Source organism: Sprattus sprattus (assembly GCF_963457725.1).
Source record: "Sprattus sprattus genome assembly, chromosome: 17".
NCBI lineage: Eukaryota > Metazoa > Chordata > Actinopteri > Clupeiformes > Clupeidae > Sprattus > Sprattus sprattus.
In genome coordinates this window covers 12,747,209-12,754,417 of record NC_137915.1, presented here as the reverse complement: position 1 = coordinate 12,754,417, position 7,209 = coordinate 12,747,209, and positions in this window count along the sequence as shown.

Genomic DNA, 7,209 nt, shown 5'->3' with positions numbered 1-7,209 from the left:
AGTCACCACAAAGGAGAAGAAGGTAATTAAGTTTGAAAGTAAAGGCCCTTGCAACAAACAATGACGCTGTGTCTTTCTGTGAGGGAGCTAGGAGAGAAGTGGTGGAGGGGGGGTGGGTTGAGGGAGGGGGCAGAAAAATCATTAACATTCACTAGAAGGGTGGAAAAGGCATAGGGTTAAAGGGGAGAGCTTGGTGGCTAAGAGTTGTCCTTCCCCTTTAAGCAGGTCCTCTCTTTCTCGCATTCTCTCTTACTCTCTCTCATTCTCCCCTACACTTTGTGCTCCTGACTTTTTATCTATTTTTTTTCTCTCTATATCACTTTTTCACCTCACATCTGGTTTCACATCTTCTGAGTCTTCTCCTTAGCTGTCTGACTGTGTCCACGTCCACGTGATGGAAGAAAGATTCTCCTTCCCTCCCTCCCTCCCTCCCTCTGGCCTCTCTCACACCCTCTATGTACCTTCCTCTCTCCCACCCTCTCTCCCTCTCTTTCTTTCTAGTACTGATTCAACGGTGAGCCGTTTCCCCTAACAGGCAGCTTTGCTAAGTTAACTTCCACACTTTGCATTTTTTCCCCCCGTATCTCTCACAGGGAGAGAGCCAACAGTGCTGGTGTTTTTTATTTCCTGTGTAAAATAATGAAAACGAGGCATATTTCCCTGCCCACCTGAGACCCTGGGCACACTCCTGGCACTGTGTGCTTTGCTAAGAGAAATAACCCAGATGCAAATGAGGGCTTCATCTCTCCTCTCAACCTTCCCCGGATCCCCCACTGAGTATTTTAGCTTAATTAGCAAAGCAGATATGTTATTGCCACACAATAGGAGAATGTTACAGTGTCTGATTCACACACACACACACACACACACACACACACACACACACACACACACACACACACACACACACACACACACACACACACACACACGCTTACAGGTATACAGATGCATACACACACACACGCACACACACAAAGGCATGTATCCATGTATACAGATACAGGTTCCCACATGCAGCCACACACACACACACACACACATATAAACACACTTACACACACATACAAGACACACAGGGACATTTCAGAGGAACTGCTGACTACAATTAGTGTCGCCTCCTCTCCTGGTTGGTGTGTCTGTCGTGGGCTCCTCCCATCAGCTGCACTGTCACATCTGATGTCTCCCTCTTCTGTATAAGTATCCCTTTATGAATATATATATATGTATATATATGTGTGTGTGTGTGTTTGTATGTGTTTTTCCATGCTGACCAAGGAAGCAGAGAATCTAATTGCAGCTTTGGCAGCCTCATGTTCAGTAATCGCGCTCTCTTTGTCTAGCCCATGCAAAGCGGGATTAGAGTTAAAATGATGACTGGTTTAATCCTTTGATTTCCCCTTGCTAAATAAATATTAATCTACTGGTCAATCATGCTCTTGTAAGGTACAATATATATACAATATGAAAGCGCTTACCAGTTACATAAATCACAGTTTGCTCTGCATCTGTTTCAAAGTTAGAGCGGCCACAGTTATAAAAAAAAGGATTTATGAAGTGAAATTAATAATCCCCCTAAACATTAATCCTCATAATCTAGGATGTTGTTGTTTGACAGAGAGATGCACTCAATTAATCAAGATTTGAATTAATAAATCACAGAGTTTTGGTTGTTTGTTTGTTTGCAGTGACAGTGCCTCTAGGAGGTTGCTATAGGTTGGGGATAGCCAATGATCGCCTAGGGAAGTTCACCAGTTCACAACACACACACTGAACTCGGCAGTGGAGACAGTACAAACAGATCCGCACTAGAGTGGGCAAACAGTGACCAGACACACACACACACACACACACACACACAGAGAAGAGGATCCGAATGAACAGACACATGCGCACACACACACACACACACACACACACACACACATAAAAGCAAGCAAGTACACACATCCACATGCACAAGCACACATGAGCAAATATGCACTCACGCATTCACACATACACACACACACACACACACATCAGGGTAAGTGAACACATGCGTACATGCACACAGTCACACACAGACACACACACACACAAATATATCCCACACAGACCCGCAGGGCACTATCGGGGAGGCTCATGTACTGCACATGATCAGCTCTCCATAAATAAAGCCAGAGGCCTGTGATGCGGAGGTGGATGGAGCCTTGGCCAGAGAGACGTGTGCCAATGCCTGCCTGCCACTCTGCTACATGTTCAGCGCACAGCACATAATCTATAATAATCTATAGGTACATATAGTTTAAAAATGTACACAGCATTTAGTATTTACATAGTTTAAGTATTTATAGATTGTTTATTTGGATATTAAGTATTATGTATATAGCAGTCATTTTTGTCTAAAGCAACAAAAAACATTTGACATAAAACATACAAAAATATATCAGAACAGGTGGTGAGCGCCTGGCCGTCGTGTTTAGTTCCTCCTCTATAGCGCCGGAGTGGTGAGTGCCGTCCTTAAAGCCAGTCTTCACATGAAGCCCTACTCAGAAGTATGTGTTTTTAAAGATGTGCGGGAGCCACCATGTCTAATTGTGGAGCCATTTTGTTAGTCACTCATGCTGACCTTTCCTCGTGCTGTCATTTTCCCAGCACTCCAATAAAGCCTAAAGACTAGGCTCACATCGCCGCCTGTCCTCTAATTATCTTCATAAATATAATCACAGGGCGCAGGTACACTCTTATGCATTCCAATACTGTGTGGAGGAGCCAGTTCAGCATTCTTCTGAGATGTATTTCAGGTCAAATAAATAAATTAAAGTCTCAAAAAACAGCAACCCTGTCAAAACAACTCTCACATTAACGAATGAATTCTTCTTCTAAATAGGCTTTTTGTATCAGGGGCTAATGTCCTTATATGGGTGAACTAAAGATCCAGCTCGCAATGTCTCCTCATTTCTGGACCCAGGGAATTACTAATTAACTTAAGGTTGGGGACTCTATTTAATTACAGAGCTCCAACTGAAATGAACTTTAGACCAAAAGGCATTTGCCTTTTTAAACAAACTCATTTCTGACAGCTGTTGTGAGTTTACCCTCCTCTATGGCAGAAAAAAAAAACACATTTGTTTTCTTTGCCATCATGGGGTCATTACTTCGTTAAAAAAAGGGAAAGGCAAAAAAAGAGGGAGAGAGAAAAAAACCCCACAAATTCATGTTTTAATTGGGTTTCACTCCAAACAAACAACTGTCAGCTGTAATTAGCATGGTTTCAGATTAGGGGCAATATATTCCATTATCAAATAAACCGTATGTCATGCGAAACTATGAATCAAATTTACTCTCAAACATAAATTCCACAGTACTGGCCTCCATAACTACCCATTAACGTCCTTACAGCTCAGACACAAAATGTGAAAGTTAACATTTGAAAAATAACATATTTTACCGAAAAGAGAAGCTCAATTCATTAATTTGCACCAACGGTTGGATTGAGAGAGATCCATGCCTGAGATGAAAGGGGGGCACTGCTCAGCAGAGTCTTTGGGTTTGGCAGCGAGCGGACGAGCGAGCGAGAGAGAGAGCAATATTACAGGAATTACGGCTTATTTTCACAGATGCCATTGGAAAGCCCCGGCAAGCTGCATTTCCTCCACCACAAACATATTATCAGAGAGCGGAGAGGAGCTGAGAGCGGACGGCACGGAGCGCTTTTGGACTCCAGAGCCTGGAGGATCGCTACTACACACTGAGGGGATCCTAAGGTCAATGGCGACTCCAAACAAAACAAGGACAACGACAAAACAAAAACAAAAAATACATCAAGCGTGGCGTTGTCGGGAGAACAAAAAAAAGATCATTAACGCAGAGCACACACAGGATGTCTCGAGACCTCAATGCAAACACTAAAGGGAAAAAATAATTTGTTTTTGCCATCAAACACCAACCACTAATGACTACAGACATAAAGTGAGGAGTCAGGAGTGTGTGTGTGTGTGTGTGTGTGTGTGTGATCCTCCTTAGCAGGAGACAGTGTGTTAATGCTGAGGCTCAGATGGAAAATGTTGGATGTGCCCCCCCCCCCCCGCCCTCGCCCCCCCCCCCCCAATTCTTTCTGAAAATGAACCGCACTGCATTAGTATGCATCTCCAGATCTTTTGTGAGCCCCTGATTTGATTTTATGTGGAATACCCCAAATGGATCTCAATTTTCCCTAATGGTTCCTTCATACTGTTTCAGAAAGAGACAGAGAGAAAAAAAGATTGTTCTATTACACTTTTGAACTTTCAGCACTTTTGGAAAATTGTCTGTAAAAGTTTTCAGATAGAAGGACGACTGAGGTATTTAACTTTCCACAAAAGGACAAGGAGGACTACTAAACATCGCCATAACGTACAGTCAAATGGAAAAAAATATCTCTTTCTTTTACAACTGTTTAAAAAGGCCTTTCTTTCAAAAATACACAAAGTGGCCTTCCTCGGCATCCTGCACCACCTTAAGACGAGTCTGTTTAAGGCAAATTCCAGCCAAACTACCCTGCAGTCTACCCCTACACCAAACCATTTACACATCATTAAACGTGATGACAAGATGACCTATTACGATCCTACCAGAAAGGTCTCTGTTCCTCCATACCACTGGAAAGCCTAAACTTCTTTAAAGCAAATAATTAGAGATGATTCCTACGCCGAGGCCAGGCCAGACTGCGACAGGATATGAGTAGTCTAGTATTAACTAAATACCTCTCTAGGGACAGCTGGGGGAGTGCTCAACCTCCACCCCAACACAAACACAGGGCCCAACGGTGTGAGTGTGTGTGTGTGTGTGTGTGTGTGTGTGTGTGTGTCTTGAAAGCTGCTCTTTCTACACAAGTATGAGCACAAGATACACATCCACTCACACACACATGTCCAATACACACTCACACCCACACACACACACACACACACACACACACACACACACACTCACTCACACCCACACACACACGTATCTAATACACGCTCACATACACACAGACACAGACAGACAGTCAGGTGGAGTGGCTTTATTAATATCCTCTTTTCATTACAGCCAAGGATAACTATGCGTTGCATATTCATGAGGCGGGCACTCATTTATCTGTATACTTAAGACACTACAGTCATACATATTTAATTAGCCCCACAACCCTCTCATGATCACTAATAATGGCTTGTTATCCAAAGCCAATTGGCTTTGAAAATGTGCACCACAATCCCACATGTCTGTATGCATATACATATATTATGAGATAAGACGCTTGGAGCCGCTGGGGCTCATGGGAGAAAATAGGACAGACGGGCTGATGGCTGCCATTTTGGCCTTAATGTGTGTAACAGCATTCGGTGTAGGCAGGCAGGCTAATATCAAAACGATTCAGTCGGAGAATCTTTGTTATCACTGGTTTGTAGAGGTTCAATGTATCTTTGATCCACATGAGAGCATGTGACTGCGTGTTATTAAGAACACGAGTGCTGTTATCGTTTTTTTCTAAAGTTGTATATGGTTCTATTATCAGCATGGCCTGGTCACCGTACATATTTATCACAGACTAAACATACTGCCTGTTCCACCTTTATGTTTTAAAAGCATTGCGTGACAAGCCTCATTAAATTCACAAAGGCGACCTGTACTGTGCTATTGCTTTGAGCCTGCTGAGATGCTTCTCCCAGTCAGAGAACAAAACAAATAAACAAACAAACACAAACACATTAGAGCAATGCTCAATGCTGCTCCAACAGAAACCTTTTGCATCTTCCAGACAGGCACGTGCTGGTGAGGATGCAGACGCATGACACAGTACATTCTTCAGTCTCTCTGCCCACTAAGGCTGTTCATAAATACCATTATAATACTTAAATTACAAGAAAAAAAACACAAAAAAACCAACAGCGAATTCGCTCATCCTCTACAGCAGGTGCAAATGGAGCTCAAGTGATTTGAACTAGTCGGGATAAAGACTGAACGTACAAACAATATTCTAGTACGCTGTGACTAATTGCACAGAGTGCTGTTTGAGCAGAGAGCCCTGTATTGACTCTGTGTGCACATGTCTAAAAACAACACAGAGCTAGCTCTGGACCAGAGCAACTGGGCCGCACAGCAAAGTGCGGGTCCTCACAACTTGTGTCGTAACGGCACAGACATGACGACCTTCGACCCTGGATGCGGTGCATCCGTGTCTGCTTGCTGTTGCGCACAAACGTGAGTCAGCGGATCGGCCGTGATTTTTCAGAAATCGGCGGACACACTCAGCGTCAAAGGAGCAGGGAGCTGGACGCTGCCAGATTAAGCGAACACAGCTGGGTTTACATAAGAAAGATGTCTCATTCTCCCTACTTTAACCTGAATTCGGATCAGGGAGAGACACAGAGAGGAAGGGACGGAGAGAGCGAGAGAGAGAGAGAGAGAGAGAGAGAGAGAGAGAGAGAGAGAGGGATAGAGAGAGATAGAGGAGAGTGAGGGAGAGAGAGAGATAGAGAGAGAGAGATGGAAAAACACAACAGAGCAGGAACCATTTGGATTTCAAGAGCAGCTCATAGAAGAAGGATTAGCATCCATGCTCCATCACGTCTGTGCCTTAGCGCATGCTTGTCCTTTCCAGGGAAATAGATGCACATGTATAAATGCTGAATCCATTTCTTTCCATTTTAATATCCTGAGCAAGATGGCTCATGCAAAACAGGGTGAGCTTGAGAAAATGCGGGGTGGGGTGGGGTGGGGGGTCTCCCCGATTCCGATGAGACGTGGACTGACAGAGGGAGAAATGCAATCCTGCCTGGCCCGGGCCCAACAGCAACAAAAACATTTAGATAGCTCTGTTCAATAATGAAAGTTTTCAGTGAAGACAAAAATTACATTTCCTCTCGATAACAAGTCCTTCCCATAACAGCCCCCCCCCCCCCCCCCCCGCCCCCCTTAACAAATGTTAAAAAATGCTGCTGTCCTCATCATCGCTTTACACAAGGCATCAGTAACTCTATTAGTCTCTCCTTACGCCAAAAGGAGGGGAGTTTCTAAACTCATCCAAGCAAGGGGGGGGGGGGGGGGCTGACCCTACAGAGGTGAAAGGGACACTCCACTGCATACAAGTTTCCTTTGGCAGCGAGCTGAAAATCAACATCTGGTAAAGTATGTCAGAGCCCCGCGCTCAGTCCAGCCAGACGATTGCCATGACCCGTCTTAACCGTACGACCCACTCCA